The sequence below is a fragment of the Aegilops tauschii genome, chromosome 3 (genome assembly GCF_002575655.3).
Source record: "Aegilops tauschii subsp. strangulata cultivar AL8/78 chromosome 3, Aet v6.0, whole genome shotgun sequence".
NCBI classification, from domain to species: Eukaryota; Viridiplantae; Streptophyta; class Magnoliopsida; order Poales; family Poaceae; genus Aegilops; species Aegilops tauschii.
This window is the reverse complement of record NC_053037.3, coordinates 465,693,504-465,713,202: the sequence shown is the minus strand read 5'-3', so window position 1 is coordinate 465,713,202 and position 19,699 is coordinate 465,693,504.

Genomic DNA, 19,699 nt, shown 5'->3' with positions numbered 1-19,699 from the left:
CACTCCTTTCTTCCTCGTCTACGGTGCCGAAGCTGTCATCCCGACAGACATAGAATTCGACTCCCCTCGAGTCACCATGTACACCGAAGAGGAGGCAGAAGAAGCACGACAAGACAGCGTCGATCTGCTGGAAGAGGGCCGACTGTTGGCACTCAGCCAGTCCACCTTCTACCAGTAGAGCCTGCGCCGATACTACAACCGGAAGGTCAAGCCAAGATCCTTCCAAGAGGGAGACCTTGTGCTCTGACTGATCCAGCGGACAGCCGGCCAACACAAGCTCTCAGCGCCTTGGGAAGGCCCCTTCATCATCAGCAAGGTGTTGGGCAGCGACTCCTACTACCTGATCGACGCTCACAAGCCTCAAGCGCGCAAGAGGGACGACTCCGGCAAGGAGACGGAGCGCCCATGGAATGCAAATCTCCTCCGAAGATTTTACAGTTGATGCAGTATGTACCACGCTACCTTTTGTATTAAAGTACAAAGACTCCGGCCCCCCCGAGAAGAGCTCGGGGACTGCCCTCTTTTATCTATATGATAAGAATTATGCCTATGAATGTGTTATTTCATTTATGACGCCTGGCACCGGGTCCAACTAGTTGGCCCGGGGACTCGCCGCCTTGCACTATGTAAAGCTTCCTGCAGCCGGACAAGTAATGTGTTGGCACTTAAGCCATCTCCTGCCGGAAGCCGCAGCTCGCAGAGCGACTGTCTGGTGGGCAGGAGTAAGGTAGAAAGGGTGCCCACATGAAAAATGGCTAAGGACCGAAAGCATGTGCATAGTTCAAGCCGGCTTCCCGCCTCTACGACCGGCTGTTGAGCAGCCGGCCGGGCGGCTTCTCCTTAACTTGCTAAAACGTTCTAATTGGCTAAGTACTTGCCTTCCCGAAGGTAGCTAAGTACTTGACCCAGCCACAGTCCGCAGAGCGGCTGTTCGGCTGGCAAGACGACAACTAAGGGAGGGCGGCAAAGGAAAAAGGCCAAGGAACAGAAGGCAGGAAAAGATAGGACCGGCAAAAATATTTACACATCAAAGGCCCTTGGCCAGCATTCAACAAAGTTTGAAATACACCCCGCGGGTGGAATTGTGCAAAGTTAACAAGTTCGTCGAGACTGATAAGCAGGTAAAATAAAAGATAAACTGGCAACCTAGGGAGCAGCAGACGGGTTCGGTGGATCGGAGGAGTCAGTGGCGCCGGTTGGTGGAGCGGCCGGCTGGTCAGTCCCCGCTTGGTCGCCTCCAGTGGCAGCCGGCTCGCCCGGGCGTGGCTCGTTGCTGGAGGTGCGGTCGAGCTGAGGTTGGCCGTCCGCTCCGACCTCTAGCGCCTCCTCTTCGCCTTACTCCTCCTCCTCGCCTTCTTCCTCGCCGCTGGAGTCGATCACCTCGGCCGAGTCCTCGCCGTCCTCCGGGTTCTGCCCGAACCATTCTGGTGGCGCCTCGCCGCCGTTCTCGGCCCGCTCCGGGATGAAGACGCTGGTGCCGGTGTACTCGGCGATTGCCGCCGCGCGCTTGACAAGGTCATCCTCTACTGCCACCAGCTCCTCCTAGGCCTCCTGCCGAAACGTGGTCAATTGGGCTAGATTTAGCCCAGGGTACCACGCCTTGACAAACTCCAAGGCCCGGCGCGCCCCAGCTCGGGCCGAGGAGCCCTGCCATGCCTCAAGACGGCCGGCCGCCACCTCCAGCCAGTCGGCAGTCCGACTGGGAGTGCGCGGTGCCGGCATGTCCGGCCACAGGGCGGCGATTGCCTGGGCGCCGACACGCTGAAGACGGCGCAACATCCGGTGAGCCGGCTGAAGACGGGCCTCGATGCTCGCTAAGGGTCTGGGGGGCGTCGGCAGCAATCTGCGCATCTTCCGCCCTCCGTCCTTCGCGATCAGCTTCAATGGCCTGATTGGCGGTGTCAGAATGACCAGGGAAGAAGTCTGCCAAAACAGAAAGCAAAGTGCCAAAGTTAGAGACGAGAGGCCGGCTCGACTAGCAGCCGGCAGCTCAAAGAAGGAAAAAGAGGGAAGCTCACCATCAACTATGTCTTCAATCTCGTGAAAGCCGGAAGTCAGCATCGCCTCCTTGTCGGTCCAGGCGGAGCGTTCGGTCGCAAACTCAGCAAGGAGGCTGGTCTCCTTGTCCTCTGCCTCCTTCTGGACCTTCTTGAGAAGCTCCGCCTGCTCCGCCAGTTGCGTGACCAGCCGGTCACGCTCTTCAGCGAGCTTGCCGGACTCCACCTCCTTGGCACGCAGCGCGGTATTGGTTTCGCCCAGCTGCTGCTGGAGGGTGGCATTGGCCTCTACGAGAGCAGAAAAAGAAAAAGGCGTCAGTAACCAGCAGAGAAGAAGCACAGTTGCTGGGGATATCCGGCCCGACTGCTCAGCAGTCGGCCCGAATCTCAGGGACTACAGCCCGCGGGTGCGCCAGCGCGCCCCCGCAGAGAAAGAAGTCGTCAATATCAACCCAAAGAAGATCAGTCGCCAGGAAGATCTGGCCCGACTGCTCAGTAGTCGGCCCGAATCTCGGGGACTACAGCCCGCGGGTGCGCCAGCGCGCCCCCGCAGAGAGATAAAAAGACTTACTCCGGCTCTCCGACAAGTCGACGGCACGTTGATCCAACTCCTAGACTTTGGAGTTGAAGGCGGCCGCACAGAGGTTATGATAATCCTGCAGCAAAGACATTAGCAGTCGGAGCTTGCCAATTAAACTTCCGAGCCGCCTACTCAGCAGCCGGCCTGAAACTCGGGGACTATACCCAGTGGGTGCACTGACGCGCCCCCACGAAGCAATACAAGAATTAAAAACGAAGAAGCAAGAAGCATACCCGGATGGCCTCTCGCGATTCCAGGAACGCCTTGTTGTAGTGCTTGAGAGCGTCGGCCTCGGCGCGGAGTTTGGCTTGAACGTCCAGGATCGCCTTGTTCAGAGGGCCCGTCCCGCCTCCCCGCACCCACCTAGTGGGCGCAGCGCTAGTCGCCTCGGTGTTCGGGATCGAGGAGCTTGCGGCGCCAGTCTCCAGCGGGCGTGGCGCAGAGGCCGCCTTTGCAAGCCGGCGATGCGTTGGGGTACGGACCTTAGGAGTTGGGTCCGTCGCCATCTCACCTCCGGCTGGTGGCGCCGGTGGATCAGCCGGCTGCTTGTCCCGCGCTTCCTCAGAAGGTGGTGGCCGGGGCACAATTACGTCCGGCATGGCGACGTCGCCGCTGTCCCTCTCCATGACAGGGTGCTCGCCGCCGACTTCCCCAGTCTGCGCCACGAACTCCGGTGGTGGCGGCGCGGAGTTCAGGGGAGTGATGAATATCGCCGACTGGCGGCACGCGGCTTCTTCAGCCTGCTTCTTCGCCGCGGTGGCTGCCTCGGCTTCCGCCAGCTTCTTCAGGGCGGCAGCCTCTGCCCTTTCAACTTCCACCTTCTCCAGGCGGGCGGCCTCCTGCTCCTCGCGCGCCTCCCGCGCGTTTTATTCCGTTGCCTCCCGGAGGTCGACGGCCGGGTCGATTCGCCGGGTGGTGGCGGAAGTCTCCGCCGACTCAACGATGGAGGCGGCGGCCGACTTCTCAAGAGAGAGTGGGGCCCTAAGTCAAGAAGATAAAGCGAAAGAAACTCAAAAAGAATCAACAAGGAAAAAATAAAGGCGTGAGAGGAAGGCAGTACTTACGCGGAAACCAGCTGCGGCTTCTTCACCGCCTTGCGGAAGCGGATGGCCTTCACGGCCGCTTCATCCCGCTTAGTCGCCGCGGCCGAGCCCTTGGGTTTCTTCGGCCGGCTGCCGAACAGGCTCGGCGCGGCCCTGCGCTTGTGCGCACCACCTCGGGCTGCCGGCGCGGCAGACGAGCTCGCGCCCTGCTGGTCGGACCCGGCTGGCGGCGCGGGACGACTTCCCCCGCATCATCGTCGGGCCAGTCCTCGAGGCCGGCCCCGAGCCCTGGGCCGCCTGCTTCGCCGCCTCCTCCCTCGGCGTCGTCCTCCAAGGCCGGCGCCCCCAAGTCGGGGTCATCCACGTCGCTCTCCGCTCGGTCGGGGAGGAATTGATGCTCCGGCCCCGCGGCGCCGGCGGCCGGCTGGAGGAGGGGGCTCTGTTCAAAGGCCGATTGGTCAGGTTGGACAGGCAGAACTCGGGAACAAAAAAGATAGAGAAAAAGAAAGATAACTTACCATAGGCGGGGGGTCGGCACGTGAATACGGCTCCTTGCCGAACCGCCACTCTTCGGTGAGCTCGCAGTTCGCAAGGTAGTTCACCATATGAGCTACCTCTGCGCGAGGCATCTCCTTGGTGCATAGCCGGCTCGGGTCCCGATGCCCGCTCATCTGACAGATCATGTGAGGGCGGCCCTGGAGGGGGAGCACCTGGCGCACCACGAAGGCGGACAGCAAGTCGGGCCCGGTCAGGCCCTCCGACTGTGTCAACACTCGGAGCCGCGTGATTGCGCGGCCGCAGAAGGCGACAGTGTCCTGGCCCGGTACGACCAGTTGGGCCGCCTCCCAGCCGGCGGGCCGGCTACGTAAGCCGGCAAGTTGACCCAGTCGCCCTCCGAGAAGACGCTCTTCACGTAGAAGTACGACCGCTCCCACATCTTCACCGACTTGATCAGCGTGATGGGAGGAAACGAATTTTCGGCCGCCGGCCTCTGCACCGCAATGAAAGCGCCGCATTGAGTCGGCACGCCCGCGACGAGGGTGCCGAGCTTGGTGTAGAAGAACTCCCCCCAAAGCTCGATGGTGGGGAGGACGCCGAGGAAGCCTTCGCATAGAGTGACGAAGGTGGACAGCAGCACCACCGTGTTCGGGGTGAGGTGGTGCGGCTGAAGATTATAGAACTCGAGGAAGGACCGGAAGAAGCCGCTCGCCGGCAGGCCGAGGCCGCGCAGGCAGTGCGAGCGGAAGACGACCCGCTCACCCTCCTCCGGCGCCGGCGAGATCTCCCTCTCCGGCACGAGGCAGACCTTCACGTAGTCTTTGCCGGGCAGCCGCCGCGTCTGGCGGAGGAAGTCGATGTGGTCTTCCTGGACTTCAGAGCCGTCCCATGCTCCGGAGCGCGCCATGGGGGGGCGTGAGGTTGTGTTATGGCCGGTTTAGCTAGGCCCACAAGGCAATCTTAGCCCACAAATTATCTTAGGTTAATTCTTATGCAAGTTATCTAGGTTATAAATATTGGCTGTAAGACTCTTTTTGGAAGGAAGCAATAAAGATATTTTCTATCCCTATTGCCCGGCTCCTAGAGGAGCCGGAACCCTAGCCGCCGCCAGCCCTAACCGCCGCCGCCCTCCTCTTCCCTCGCGACGGCGCCGACGCGCCGGAGCGCGCGCCCTCGCCCCCAACCTCCGCTGTTCTGCCCTTATAACCTAAGGAGTAGAGCCGGTAGGAACCCTAGTCCTACCAATTTGGTAATCAGAGACCAAGTTCGGATCATGTCGCAGCCACCACCATCGCCGATGCTGTCCAGCGGCTCCACCGCTCCGATGACGACGACGCCGCCCCTCACCGCGCCGATGACGTCCACCGCCGGGACAACTGCGCTGGCGGGCCATGTCTCCACCGGGGCCCCGCCCGCACCGCCCTCCCCGGTCCCGTCAGCACCATCGCCGTCCGCCGTCTTCACACCGGAGCAGGTCACGGCCACCCTGCGGGATCTCGTGACTGACGTCCAGAGCCTCCACCTGCAGCAGCAGCAGCAGTACGCGGCCGGGCCCTACATGCCCCTGCCGACAGCGCCCGTTGCCGCCTACGGCCACACGCCGTGGCCGCTCCAGGGCGTTTCTCCGTACGGCGCTCCCCTGATGCTGCCGTTCCAGGCAGCTCCACCGGGCGGCCCTCTGGCTGCCGCAGCGCCCCTCTGGCCCTTCGCGCCGACGCCATCAGCGGCTCCCTGGCCGCTACAGCAGATGCCGCAGGCGGCGGCCACCGGACCTCCGCAGCCGTTTTCCGCGCCCTCACCGTACTTGATCAGCTCGAGGACAACCGCGCCGGCTTGCACCGGGCTGCCGCTGCTACCGTCCCAGGCGGGACACTCCGGCGGGACCACGCCGGCCGTGGCCCCTCTGTGGTACTTGCAGCCACCGTCCCCCGCGGCCACCGACGCCACCGCCCACCCTCCGCCGCCGATGCTACAACTACCGGTGCCACCCCTGCCTAGCTCGGGGGCACCCTCGCCGACCGGCCTCCCGATTCATTAGATCCGGTTCCCGTCCTCCCCGTCGCCACTTCCAGCATGGGCGGCTGGGTCTTCGCCATCGCCGGTCTACACCATGGCCCCCGAACAGCCGACTCCGTTTCCGCAGTTCGGGGGGCCCTCCGGTTCCGCGGGTCCCTACCCGGAGTACTCCGACCAAGCGCCACCCTCCTCGCTGCTCCGCACCTCCGAGCCAGCTCGACACGGCGTTCCCTCCCAAGCACCGCCGCGGTTTGCCAAGATCGACTTCGCCACTTATGACGGCACGAAGGACCCCCTCAACTAGCTCAACCAGTGCGACCAGTTCTTTCGCGAGCAGCGCACACTCGCTTCGGAGTGGACCTGGCTTGCCTCTTATCACCTCCGCGGCGCGGCACAGATGTGGTACTACGCTCTCGAGCAGGACGAGGGTGCCATGCCTTCTTGGGAGCGGTTTGGGCCCCCGGTTCACGGGAGCCGCCTGTCGGAGCTCAGCCGCCCTCCCTTCACCTCTACGGTGCAGGACTTTGCCGACCGCTTCCAGGCCTTGGCGTGCCATGCGTCGGGCGTAACGGCGCAGCAGCGCGCCGACCTCTTTATCGGTGGACTTCCGGATCACATCCGCGTGGACGTGGAGCTTCGGGGACCCCAGGATCTCCAGTCGGCCATGTACTACGCCCGCGCGTTCGAGCGCCGCGCGGTGGCCATCCAGCAGGAATCACCGTCCTGGACCGCTGGGTCGCTACCCGGGCCGGATTCCGCGCAGGGTCGGCCTGCGCAGGCTTCTGCAGCACCCCTCGCCGCGACCACGGCGCGCCCGTTCCACCGGCTCACCTCAGCCGAGATACTCGAGCGTCGCCGCCAAGGGTTGTGCTTCAACTGTGAAGAGCCCTACACGCCCGGCCACGCCTGCCCGCGACTCTTCTGCCTGGAGGTTGCAGACTACATTCTGGAGGACGCCGTCGCCGCCGACCTGGCCGCCCCAGCTGTCGAGAAGGTGTTTGACGCTGGTTGATCGCCTCGAGGAGTTCCGCAAGCGCTTCCCCACCTTACAGCTAGAGGACGAGCTGTTTGTGCAGGCGGGGAGAAGTGTTATGGCCGGTTTAGCTAGGCCCACAGGGCAATCTTAGCCCACAAGTTATCTTAGGTTAATTCTTATGCAAGTTATCTAGGTTATAAATATAGGCTGTAAGACTCTTTTTGGAAGGAAGCAATAAAGATATTTTCTATCCCTATTGCCCGGCTCCCAGAGGAGCCGGAACCCTAGCCGCCGCCAGCCCTAACCGCTGCCGCCCTCCTCTTCCCTCGCGACGGCGCTGACGCACCGGAGCGCGCGCCCTCGGCCCCAACCTCCGTTGTTCTGCCCTTATAACCTAAGGAGTAGAGCCGGTAGGAACCCTAGTCCTACCAGGTTGACAGACGAGCTCATCGGGGACGAGCAGCGGCAGCGCCCCGGCGTGGCTTGGAGGTGCTGCGGCGAAAGGAAGAAGAAGGAGGCAAGAATGGGGTGGAGGGGCACGCGTGCTCTGCCTCTCCCTCTCCTCCCCCTACTTATAGGCCTGCTGGCTGCGAAGCCGAGGGGGCGATCGTGGGATTTACTGCGCCCACGACCCCACGCCCCCACATTTATCGTGCGAGTTACTGCGCGCAGTAACTCCATGGGGAAACTCAACCGCCCACCTCGGCCGCAGCGGATCCGCTCGCGTGCCGAGACCCGGTAGTGGCGGGCCCTGCCCGTAGGCGCGTCCCATCGCGTGCGTGGGCTGGCAGGCCGACCCGGCCACTCGACGCCACGTGGCATGCCCACGACGGGCGGCGGCCCGGAAGCTTAGCAAGCAAGCCACCTGGTCCCCGCCGTTGCGATTCGAAGTTTTGGGCAAGTCCTCTTGGCTAAGGCCGACTCCCACCAGGCGGCTCGGCGAATATCTGACGAAACTCCACCGCGAGCACTCGGAGAAGGAAACTGCTGAGGCTCGTCGGCTGCTTAGCCGCGGCACCTCACCAGCTTCGGGGACTACTGTCGGAGTAATGGGCCACGGGTAGGCTAACCTAAGTCCCTGAACCTTCCAAGACATCGGGGCGGGCTGCGCCCCTCAAGGCATCAAGACAGAGTGCCGCCTTCTGGTGGCCGGCTGGAGGAATAGCCGGCTGCCCGTAGACGGCCGAGTTCTAGAAGCTGGCATCAAGACAAGCCGACTCCTAGTGGGCGGCTTCCAGAGAAGCCGGCCCCTAGCAGTCGGCCCGTGGCGCCCACAAAGTTTGCACCCTCATCAAGAGAGACCAGACAGGGAGTGGCTACAGTGTAGCCCATCCCCCCCAAATCCCGGGCCAAGCGTGGCCAAAGGGCCCCATACAGGCGGAGATCTCCGCACGGAGCGGCACTGTTGCCACTCCCCCCTTGACGTCACTCCTGACGGACGGAGCCTATTCCCACGACGGCCTGTCGGTACGGCCTGCAGGTGGCGGGCCCTACCAGGCAGCGAGGGCTCGGAAGACGGCAGAGGCCGAACCAGTCGGACACGAGGGAGGCCGGCTCCAGCAGGCGGCCCGCTCCCCCCTCGGGGCCTGTGCACCATTAACCAGGCAAGACACGGAGTGGCTACAGCAATCTCCCACCAGGCGGCGGAACTGTAGCCACGCCCCCCTGACCAAGACCGCGTCATTAACAGCACAGCTACAATAATCAGCAGCCGGCAAGACCCGCGAGCGGCGGGAGCGGCCTGTCGGCACCGTACCGGACCAGTCGGCGGGCCCACCAGGCGGCGGGCCCCAGCGGTCGGCGGAGAAGCCGACGGCCAGAGAGACTGACAGCTAGGTCCTACTCCCAGCCGAATTACCATTGTACCCTTGGGGGTAGGCCTATATAAACCCCCCAGGGCACCCATGCAAAGGGTGGGAACCTGTTAGAATTAGACCAGCACCTAGGGGAGAGGAGAGTAAGCCTTGCCTTCTTCTACCTCTAGCATACAGCTCGAGGAGCACCATTGTACTCACTAGTGCCTTAGTGATCATGCGGAGACCCCGCAGAGCAGGACTAGGGGTGTTATCTCCTAGGAGAGCCCCGAACCTGGGTAAAGTGCGTCGGCGTTCGTGTCTACGCCTCATCCCACTTCCAGGCACCAGCGACGTTCTACTCGCTCCCACCATGATAAGCCATCCTTTGGCATATGTCGCACCCAAGCCCCGACATTTGGCGCCCACTGTGGGGCGAGGTGCACCGTCTCCCGGAGACCTGTTCTGGACGGGAACCTTGTTCCTTCCTGGCGAGCGCAGCCAGCCTGGCACGCCCGACGGCGTTTGCGCCAATGCGCTGCATGGCGCAGAGGCCGCCTGCGCAGCAAGCTGCCTCGCTGATCTTGTTCGCGAGATTTGCCTCTCCGATGAGCCCGCGTCTGATGCGGGCACCGACGGCCCCGAGAGCCGCCTCATGAGCCTCCTCGATCAGCTCCACGTCTCCAGCGAGCCAGCCGTAGACCTGGAGTCGGTAGGCTCCACCGACCCAATGCTTTTCGACTCCGACACGACGTCGCTTGACGCGTTCTCTACCAACATGGTGGTTTACGACGAGCCGCTTCCTCGCGCGAACAGCGGCGGCAGCACCGTCACGGAAGTGCTTGTCATCAGCCACGACGAGCACTCTGGCGGAGGTGGCCAGGACCCGTTGCAAGCGGCGATGCAAGACCTGACTGCGCCCATCCCGGAAGACGCCGACGCCGAGACGCTGGTGGTGCGCCGCGTCCAGCTCGTCGAGAGCGCCAACCGGCTGGCCAGCATAAAACCATCTGCTTTGATCACACTATCAAAACGTTTATTCCAACTCCGCGAGGCTTGCACCAGTCCATAAATGGCTCGCTGGAGCTTGCACACTTTGTTAGCTCCCTTTGGATCGACAAAACCTTCCGGTTGCATCATATACAACTCTTCTTCCAGAAATCCATTCAGGAATGCAGTCTTGACATCCATTTGCCAATTTTCATAATCATAAAATGCGGCAATTGCTAACATGATTCGGACAGGCTTAAGCATCGCTACAGGTGAGAAAGTCTCATCGTAGTCAACTCCTTGAACTTGTCAAAAATCTTTTGCAACAAGTCGAGCTTTGTAGACAGTAACATTACCGTCAGCATCAGTCTTCTTCTTGAAGATCCATTTATTCTCTATGGCTTGCCGATCATCGGGCAAGTCAACCAAAGTCCACACTTTGTTCTCATACATGGATCCCATCTTAGATTTCATGGCCTCAAGCCATTTCGCGGAATCTGGGCTCCTCATCGCTTCCTCATAGTTCGTAGGTTCGCCTTGGTCAAGTAACATGACCTCCAGAATAGGATTACCGTACCACTCTGGTGCGGACCTTACTCTGGTTGACCTACGAGGTTCGGTAGAACTGGATTTGAAGTTATATGATCATCATCATTAGCTTCCTCACTAATTGGTGTAGGAGTCACGGAAACAGATTTCTGTGATGAACTACTTTCCAATAAGGGAGCAGGTACAGTTACCTCATCAAGTTCTACTTTCCTCCCACTCACTTCTTTCGAGAGAAACTCCTCAAGAAAGGATCCATTCTTAGCAAAGAATGTCTTGCCTTCGGATCTGTGATAGAAGGTGTACCCAACAGTTTCCTTTGGGTATCCTATGAAGACAAATTTCTCCGATTTGGGTTCGAGCTTATCAGGTTGAAGCTTTTTCACATAAGCATTGCAGCCCCAAACTTTAAGAAATGACAACTTTGGTTTCTTGCCAAACCACAGTTCATAAGGCGTCGTCTCAACGGATTTCGATGGTGCCCTATTTAACGTGAATGCAACCGTCTCTAAAGCATAACCCCAAAACGATAGCGGTAAATCAGTAAGAGACATCATAGATCGCACCATATCTAGTAAAGTACTATTACGACGTTCGGACACACCATTACGCTGTGGTGTTCCGGGTGGCGTGAGTTGTGAAACTATTCCGCATTGTTTCAAATGTAGACCAAACTTGTAACTCAAATATTCTCCTCCACGATCAGATCGTAGAAACTTTATTTTCTTGTTACGGTGATTTTCCACTTCACTCTGAAATTCTTTGAACTTTTCAAATGTTCCAGACTTATGTTTCATCAAGTAGATATACCCATATCTGCTCAAATCATCTATGAAGGTGAGAAAATAATGATACCCGCCGCGAGCCTCAACATTCATTGGACCACATACATCAGTATGTATGATCTCCAACAAATTTGTTGCTTGCTCCATTGTTCCGGAGAACGGCGTCTTAGTCATCTTGCCCATAAGGCATGGTTCGCAAGTACCAAGTGATTCCTAATCAAGTGATTCCAAAAGTCCATCAGTATGGAGTTTCTTCATGCGCTTTACACCAATATGACATAAACGGTAGTGCCACAAATAAGTTGTACTATCATTATCAACTCTGCATCTTTTGGCTTCAACATTATGAATATGTGTATCACTACTATCATGATTCAACAAAAATAGACCACTCTTCAAGGGTGCATGACCATAAAAGATATTACTCATATAAATAGAACAACCATTATTCTCAGATTTAAATGAATAACCGTCTCGCATCAAACAAGATCCAGATATAATGTTCATGCTTAACGCTGGCACCAAATAACAATTATTTAGGTCTAAAACTAATCCCGAAGGTAGATGTAGAGGTAGCGTGCCGACGGCGATCACATCGACTTTGGAACCATTTCCCACGTGCATCGTCACCTCGTCCTTAGCCAGTCTTCGCTTAATCCGTAGTCCCTGTTTCGAGTTGCAAATATTAGCAACAGAACCAGTATCAAATACCCAGGTGCTACTGCGAGCTCTAGTAAGGTACACATCAATAACATGTATATCACATATACCTTTGTTCACCTTGCCATCCTTCTTATCCGCCAACTTGGGGCAGTTCCGCTTCCAGTGTCCAGTCTGCTTGTAGTAGAAGCACTCAGTCTCAGGCTTAGGTCCAGACTTGGCTTTCTTCTCTTGAGCAGCAACTTGTTTGTTGTTCTTCTTAAAGTTCCTCTTCTTCTTCCCTTTGCCCTTTTTCTTGAAACTGGTGGTCTTGTTGACCATCAACACTTGATGCTCCTTCTTGATTTCTACCTCCGCAGCCTTTAGCATCGCGAAGAGCTCGGGAATTGTCTTATCCATCCCTTGCATATTATAGTTCATCACGAAGCTCTTGTAGCTTTTTGGCAGTGATTGAAGAATTCTGTCAATGACACTATCATCCGGAAGATTAACTCCCAGTTGAATCAAGTGATTGTTATACCCAGACATTTTGAGTATATGTTCACTGACAGAACTATTCTCCTTCATCTTGCAGCTGTAGAATTTATTAGAGACTTCATATCTCTCAATCCGTACATTTTCTTGAAATATTAACTTCAACTCCTGGAACATCTCATATGCTCCATGACGTTCAAAACGTCGTTGAAGTCCCGGTTCTAAGCCGTAAAGCATGGCACACTGAACTATCGAGTAGTCATCAGCTTTGCTCTGCCAGACGTTCTTAACGTCGTCAGTTGAATCTGTAGCAGGCCTTGCACCCAGCGGTGCTTCCAGGACGTAATTCTTCTGTGCATCAATGAGGATAATCCTCAAGTTACGGACCCAGTCCGTGTAATTTCTACCATCATCTTTCAACTTTGCTTTCTCAAGGAACGCATTAAAATTCAACGGGACAACAGCACGGGCCATCTATCTACAATCAACATAGACAAGCAAAATACTATCAGGTACTAAGTTCATGATAAATTTAAGTTCAATTAATCATATTACTTAAGAACTCCCACTTAGATAGACATCCCTCTAATCATCTAAGTGATCACGTGATCCAAATCAACTAAACCATGTCCGATCATCACGTGAGATGGAGTAGTTTTCAATGGTGAACATCACTATGTTGATCATATCTACAATATGACTCACGCTCGACCTTTCGGTCTCAGTGTTCCGAGGCCATATCTGCATATGCTAGGCTCATCAATTTTAACCCGAGTATTATGCATGTGCAAAACTGGCTTACACCCATTGTAGATGAACGTAGAGCTTATCACACCCGATCATCATGTGGTGTCTCCGCACGATGAACTTTGGCAACGGTGCATACTCAGGGAGAACACTTTTATCTTGAAATTTAGTGAGAGATCATCTTATAATGCTACCGTCAATCAAAGCAAAATAAGATGCATAAAAGATAAATATCACATGCAATCAATATAAGTGATATGATATGGCCATCATCATCTTGTGCTTGTGATCTCCATCTCCGAAGCACCGTCATGATCACCATCGTCACCGACTCGACACCTTGGTCTCCATCGTAGCATCATTGTCGTCTCGCCAACTTTTGCTTCTACGACACTCGCTACCGCTTAGTGATAAAGTAAAGCATTACAGGGCGATTGCATTGCATACAATAAAGCGACAACCATATGGCTCCTGCCAGTTGGCGATAACTTGGTTACAAAACATGATCATCTCATACAATAAAATATAGCATCATGCCTTGACCATATCACATCACAACATGCCCTGCAAAACAAGTTAGACGTCCTCTACTTTGTTGTTTTAAGTTTTACGTGGCTGCTATGGGCTGAGCAAGAACCGTTCTTACCTACGCATCAAAACCACAACGATAGTTCGTCAAGTTAGTGCTGTTTTAACCTTCTCAAGGACCAGGCGTAGCCACACTCGGTTCAACTAAAGTTGGAGAAACTGACACCCGCCAGCCACCTGTGTGCAAAGCGTACGCGTAATGTCGGTCCGGGCTGCTTCATCCAACAATACCGCCGAACCAAAGTATGACATGCTGGTAAGCAGTATGACTTGTATCGCCCACAACTCACTTGTGTTCTACTCGTGCATATAACATCTACGCATAAAACCTGGCTCGGATGCCACTGTTGGGGAACGTAGTAATTTCAAAAAAATTCCTACGCACACGTAGGATCATGGTGATGCATAGCAACGAGAGGGGAGATTGTGTCCACATACCCTCGTAGACCAAAAGCGGAAGCGTTAGCACAACGCGGTTGATGTAGTCGTACGTCTTCACGCCGACCGATCCAAGTACCGAACGTACGACACCTCTGAGTTCAGCACACGTTCAGCTCGATGACGTCCCGCGAACTCCAATCCAGCAGAGCTTCACGGGAGAGTTCCGTCAGCACGACGGCGTGATGACGGTGATAATGTTGCTACCGACGCATGGCTTCGCCTAAGCACTGCTACGATATGACCGAGGTGGAATATAGTGGAGGGGGGCACCGCACACGGCTGGAATAGATCAACAGATCAACTTGTGTGTCTAGAGGTGCCCCCCTGCCCCCGTATATAAAGGAGCAAGTGTTGGGGATCGTAGCAGAAATCAAAAAAATTCTACGCATCACCAAGATCAATCTATGGAGTTAACTAGCAACGAGAAGGATGGAGTGCATCTACATACCCTTGTAGATCGCGAGCGGAAGCGTTCAAGTGAACGGGGTTGATGGAGTCGTACTCGTCGTGATCCAAATCACCGATGACCGAGCGCCGAACTGACGGCACCTCCGCGTTCAACACACGTACGGAGCAGCGACGTCTCCTCCTTATTGATCCAGCAAGGGGAAAGGAGAGGTTGATGGAGATCCAGCAGCACAACGGCGTGGTGGTGGAAGTAGCGGGGATCCCGGCAGGGCTTCGTTGAGCACAAGCGGGAGGGAGAGTTGTCACGGGAGGGAGAGGGAGGCGCCAGGGGATAGGGTACTGCTGCCCTCCCTCCCCCCACTATATATAGGCCCCCTGGGGGGCGCAGGCCCTGGGATCCCATCTACATGCGGGGGGCGGCGGCCAAGGGGGGAAACTTGCCCCCCAAGCCAGGTGGGGCGCCCCCACCCCGAGGGTTTCCAACCCTAGGCGCAGGGGGAGGCCCATGGGGGGCGCACCAGCCCACCAGGGGCAGGTTCCCCTCCCACTTCAGCCCATGGGGCCCTCTGGGATAGGTGGCCCCAACCGGTGGACCCCCGGGACCCTTCCGGTGGTCCCGGTACAATACCGATAACCCCCGAAACTTTCCCGGTGGCCGAAACTGGACTTCCTATATATAATTCTTCACTGTAACACCCCGCATGTAACTTGCCATATTTGTAACTCCGACTCTTGCCATTTCCGGCTATGTGTTATGTTTTTCCCTCCGTTGTCGGGTTTTGTTTTTCGTTTTTGCATTTTGTTCATGTCATGCATTTCATATCATGTCATCATGTGCATTGCATTTGCATACGTGTTCGTCTCATGCATCCGAGCATTTTCCCCGTTGTCCGTTTTCCAATCCGGCGCTCCTATATCCTCCGGTGCACCCCTCTTGTTTTCTGTCGTGTGCGGGTGTCAAACTTTCTCGGAATGGACCGAGGCTTGTCAAGTGGCCTTAATATACCACCCGGAGACCACCGGTCAAGTTTCGTTCCATTTGGAGGTCGTTTGGTACTCCAACGGTTAACCGGGCATCCGCAAAGTTCATTTGAGTGTCCAGCAAAAACCCCTCCAAAACCAGCCCAAAACCCACCAAACTCTCTTCCATGCTCTAGGTCATTCGATCACGATCGTGTGGGCGAAAACCGCACCTCATTTGGAGCCTCCTAGCTCCCTCTACCTATTTATATGTGAGGCTCCCGAAATACAATCGCAGTCTAAACCCTAGCCTTCCCCCTCCTCGCGCCACCGGACGAAGTCGCCACCGCCCGGACATGTCCGCCGCCCTCAGCCGCCGCCCCCGCGCCAACCAGTGACCGCCGCGTGGCAAGCGCCGCCGCGCGCCGCCACGGGCCCGCGAGGCCCGAGGCCGGCCCGCCCGTCCCCGCGCCGGGCCTGAGCGCCCCGCCTCTCCCTGCGCGCCCAACGCCGGCCGGCCCCGCCGTCCCCGCCGCCTCGCCGCTCCCCGCCGTGCCCGCCGCCTCGCCTCCTGCCGCCGGCGACGAACTCCGGCGGAGCCCGCCGCCCCGTGCCGCCGCGCCTCTCCGGCCTCCCTCTCCTTCCCCGAGCGCCGCCTCCCGCAGCTCCGGCGAGGGTCGCCGACGAGCTCGAACGCCGGCCCTGATCGGGATCCAGATCTGTGTGAGCGTTGACCCGAGCCCCTCTATTGTTTTTCTAAGTCCTGCAATTTTTACAGCAATATGCCTCTGTTCGTGATGCCATAAGTCCTCGCATGTAGCTCCGATTCGCGCGTGTAATATGTCAAATTGTTCGTCTCGCGATGCTCTTCATTTTTTTCAATTGCACCATGTTCCTTAGGGGTCATCTTGATGCCCAAATCTCCGTTGGAAGAGGGCTAGTTGCTGTTATTCTCTGGTTCTTATCAGAACTTGGAGATTTGTCATTTTTGCATATTTAATTCTGTGCATTTTATGGGCATGAGCTCTACATGTGTTTTGAAGTATGCCATGCCATCTTTCCAAGGGTGTATGCCATGTATTTTTGTGATCTCTGGGGTGACTTGCACAAGCATGCAAAGTAGGCCCCGTGATATTTCTGATTTCAGGGACTGTGATTTCTCTAAGTCCTTGTCTGCTGTTATTTTGTTGCCATGTAAACTTGATGCTACAGAGAGATCCATGCATATTTTGGTGATGTTCAGTAAGGATGTTTTGTATATATTATTGTAATTGATCCATTCCTGCAATTGTTTGCAATTATGGAGTGCCATAGCATGACTCAATCTTGCTCTACTTTTGCTATAAAATATTTCTGGCAGATTCTTAACATGATATGCAATTTTGCCAAGCTTATTGTAGTTGATACATTCATGCTATGCAATTGTTCTTGTAAACCGGGATTCCGAGACTGATCGGGTCTTTCCGGGAGAAGGTTTATCCTTCGTTGACCGTGAGAGCTTATGATGGGCTAAGTTGGGACACCCCTGCAGGGTATTATCTTTCGAAAGCCGTGCCCGCGGTTATGAGGCAGATGGGAATTTGTTAATGTCCGGTTATAGAGAACTTGTCACTTGACCCCAATTAAAATACATCAACTGCGTGTGTAGCCGTGATGGTCTCTTCTCGGCGGAGTCCGGGAAGTGAACACGGTCTGAGTTATGTATGACGTAAGTAGGTGTTCAGGATCACTTCTTGGTCACTGCTAGTTGACGACCGCTCCGTTGCTTCTCTTCTCGCTCTCTCTTGTGTATGTTAGCCACCATTATGCTTATTGCCGCCGCAGCTCCACCTCATTACACCATCCTTTCCTATCAGCTTAAATAGTCTTGATCTCGCGGGTGTGAGATTGCTGAGTCCCCGTGACTCACAGATTCTACCAAAACAGTTGCAGGTGCCGACGATGCCAGTGCAGATGATGGCGTCGATCTCAAGTGGGAGTTCGACGAGGAACGTGGTCGTTACTATGTGTCTTTTCCTGATGATCAGTAGTGGAGCCCAGTTGGGACGATCGGGGATCTAGCATTTGGGGTTGTCTCATTTTCATCTGGTTTTTGACCGTAGTCGGTCTATATGATTGTATTTTGGATGATGTATGATATTTATTTATGTATTGTGTGAAGTGGCGATTGTAAGCCAACTCTTTATCCCATTCTTGTTCATTACATGGGATTGTGTGAAGATGACCCTTCTTGCGACAAAACCACTATGCGATTATGCCTCTAAGTCGTGCCTCGACACGTGGGAGATATAGCTGCATCGTGGGCGTTACAAGTTGGTAATCAGAGCCATCCCCGACTTAGGAGCCCCTGCTTGATCGAATCGCTGGCGTTGTTGAGTCTAGAATAAAAAATGTTTTGAGTCTTAGGATTATATATATCGGAGAGTAGGATTCTTTTTACTCCTCAGTCCCTTCGTCGCTCTGGTGAGGTCTCCTGACGTAGAAGTTTTGACTATTCTCTCCTCAAATTTCACTAAAAAAAATTTAGGATCACGCGGGTATCTTGGAATCGTTCCGATGGTTTTGTGACGAGAACATTGTTCTTGGTGCCTCCTGACATTTAGGGGTTGTGGCAGTGTCCCGGGGAGTTGAGCTCCGAGGTGTTGTCGTCACAATTTTATCGTTGCAGTTCTGGAATACCTGAGTTTCGCCGACATCGAAATCCTTTTTATGCAGTTGTTGGTGAGATCACCTCGACGCCACCCAGTACTGGGGCGGGAGTTCGGGAGTATTGCCATAACTTGTATAACGGATGTTTTTCGAAGGTTGAGGTAAACGATTTCCGAAGGTTTCTTGGTTATGTGTTGACGGATGGATACAGCTGGATCTAGGGATTGCTAGTTTGGGTGATATATTTTGTGTCCCCTGTATCCCCAACACCAGATTGCATAACCAGAAAGTTTCGGAAGTTTATAAGTGGGAATTCAAGTAGCCTTAGGATATCTTTCCGACAGACGCATGATATGAGATTGGGGTTCGACGTCTAGTGGTCCGCCTGTATACAGTTGATTTTACAGTGGTCTCGTAGTGTCTTAAAGAGTCCATGGCTTTGCCGACTCGGGGACGCTTCGTATGTCATGTGCACAGCCTTGTACATGATGGTGCTGTACGATTGAGCCCGTGTGGGCCCCACCACGAAAACTTCGGACGAAATATCTATCATATGTTTGTTCCGGCTTATTCTGCAAGCCAATACTTTGTTTTGTTTTGTATTGTGGTATTCGAGTTGCTTCGAATTCATATGTTGATTCCATATCTTTTTCAAGTGGCTTCTCAACTTATGGAAGTGTGATGATTTACTACGGAATTCATTCGTTCATCTTCGTTCGAATGTTTATTGTGAAGACTATATGTTGCAATTTCTATCCGTTGATTCTACTTATCTATTTGTCTATCAAGATGCTAACGGATGTCACCCTCTTCAGGATGGCTCCGCCAACGCGTCAGAATCCGGATCGCAATGAAGGGAGTCAAGCGAACCCTCCGCCACCACCTCCGCCTCCGGAGGCATGGCAAGCTATCATGGGAGCCACCAACGCCAATGCTCAGATGATTCTGCAACTCTTGCAAGAACGTACTCAAGGGCAAGGCAATCAAGGCAATCAAGGTCAAGGCAACAATCAGTTTCACTTTGCTACTCTCAACCAGTTTCTCGCAAATCAGCCCAAGTCTTTCAGCTACTGTGCCGAGGCCACGGATGCCGATGATTGGCTCGTGGACATCAACAAGCATTTTGAATGTAGCAATGTCAGGCCTGAGGACTATGTCAAGTTTGCTTCTTTCCAGCTCAAGGACCAAGCTGCTGATTGGTATCAACAATACAAAGATTCCAGAGGAGGTCGTGTGATCACTTGGACTGACTTCTGTCGGGACTTCAAAGCGCACCACATTCCACAAAGTGTTTTTGAGAGCAAGCGTGAGGAGTTCCGCAATCTCAAGCAAGGCAACATGTCTGTGTATCAATACAACATTCAGTTTCAGAAACTTGCTCGCTTTGCTAAACAAGACGTTCCTGATGAGAAGAGCATGATCTATCACTTCAGAGGTGGCCTTAAAGAGGATCTGCAGTTAGCTCTCGTTCTTGTTGAGCCTACTCAGTTTGATCAATTCTATAATATGGCACTGAAGCAAGAGGCTGCTCAGCTCAAGTGTGAGGCT